Source organism: Kryptolebias marmoratus, linkage group LG18, assembly GCF_001649575.2.
Source record: "Kryptolebias marmoratus isolate JLee-2015 linkage group LG18, ASM164957v2, whole genome shotgun sequence".
NCBI classification, from domain to species: Eukaryota; Metazoa; Chordata; class Actinopteri; order Cyprinodontiformes; family Rivulidae; genus Kryptolebias; species Kryptolebias marmoratus.
In genome coordinates, this window is record NC_051447.1 from 19,280,822 (window position 1) to 19,282,521 (window position 1,700).

The 1,700-nt window shown below is 45.5% G+C and overlaps 1 protein-coding gene across 1 annotated transcript in view; it reads right to left on the bottom strand.

Moving 5' to 3' along the window:
• The window catches only part of LOC108249652 (SLIT-ROBO Rho GTPase-activating protein 1), a 32,761-nt gene that overhangs the window by 18,784 nt on the left and 12,277 nt on the right, over positions 1 to 1,700 (bottom strand). The gene's annotated exons all lie outside the window — the stretch shown is intronic.

The following is a 1,700-nucleotide window of genomic DNA, read 5'->3' on the forward strand; positions in this document are numbered from 1 at the left end:
ACAGGAAGTGACGTCACGTGTCTTCTTCCTGAGTTATTTGGGCTTATTTTGTATTCCACGCTACACAAACCCACAAAGAAGAGACTAGACCGCAGAAACGGTGGCGAATCACTTTAGAAACAATAAATATTGGGTTAAAGTTGTGATTTTGCGGGGTTTGCTTGATTTTGCGTTAATAGTTGCGATCGCAACATCGCAAACTCCTGGAGGGTCTGACATTTTAGCTCAACATCTGTAAAACTGTCTGAGCCGATTTCTGTTTGCTAAGCTGTGGCGGCCATCTTGAATGAGGTTGACTCCAACATCCTGTGGTTGCTTTAGCAGTAATATTAAAATCCATCCAGTGGTTCATAAGATATTTTGCTAACAGGCAGACAAATGAACGCACGCGGCGGGCGATAAAGATCTGAAGGATGCAGTTTTTGGAGTTTTTACATCCCATGAATATTTGATCTTCTTCTTCTTCTTCTGAAGAGTCTGAGTTTGTTTCCTGTTTCCATTCGGCTTATTAAAGTCAAAGAGTTGATTTTAATGAGAAGTAAAGTGTGTGTTCCCGGGAGCACCGCCGTCCTGCTGTGAACTTTAACAGATTAAACACACACAGGCGCCCGCCTCTCCGCCGCCTCTAACTTTAGCTCCCGCACGTTCATTATTAATCCGGCTTCCGGCTCGTCTTTTATTCATGCACACCGAAGTGCAGCGGCTGCCAGCGGGAGGACCTCCACCGCAGACAGACGGCCGGGTGGCCATGACAACGCCAACCGCCCCGTGGCCATGGCGACGAGCTCATCTGATCTTTTCCTCCGTGGGCGCGGCGGGAATGGGATTCATCCATCCTGGGATTCCACAGTCGTTTAGCATAATGCAATATTGATGCGGACACACGACGGCTCGGCTGGTCGGAGCGCGAGGCGAGACGAGGCGAGGCTCAGCAGGAACACGGCGCCCAGATCCATTCATTCCTCTGGTTCTGGTCACCTCAGCTGATGGATCTCTTGTAGTCGTTACCAGTTGTGTCTGATCTCCAAGCAGAACATGCCTCGGCACCTTCTGTTGGTTTAGGAAGGATTCTGGTCCTCTACTTTTTACACAAACTCTAAATCTTTTAGGTTTCTTGGCTGCAGCTTGGAAACCCAAAGCTTCACATTTTTTCCGCATCTCTCTGGGCTCCAACTACTGTACTTTCCGGACTATAAGGCGCCTAAAAGCCTTCAGTTTTCTCAAAAAACGACAGTGCTCCTTCTAATCCGGAGCGACTTATATACGTAAGAAGTCGTGATGTTTTAGTACGACTTTGGTAAACTACAAAGCTGCATCGTTTGCAGCATTAAGGCTCAGTTATAAGTCATGCAGGGCTCCGTTTATGCTCGACGCTTACGTTGGTGCAGTATTCTCCAAAAAGACAGGGCTGTTTTGTTTTGCTTAATGCGCCTTATAATCCAGTGCGCCCTATAGTGCAAAAAATACGGTAGGTGGCAAATTGCATTCACCAGAGCTTCCCAAACCAATCCCTCCAGGCATTTTCCTAAAAGTTGCGATGAAAAGTTACCTTTTTTTTTCACTAAAATCAATAAACAACCATAACTTTTAATATCTAAACCAAAAATCCTTCCTAGTTTTGTAAGATAATTACCAACAAACATTGACATTCTCAAAAGGTGCTTTATTTGAGAACTTTGATAGCTTCTAAACTGACATTC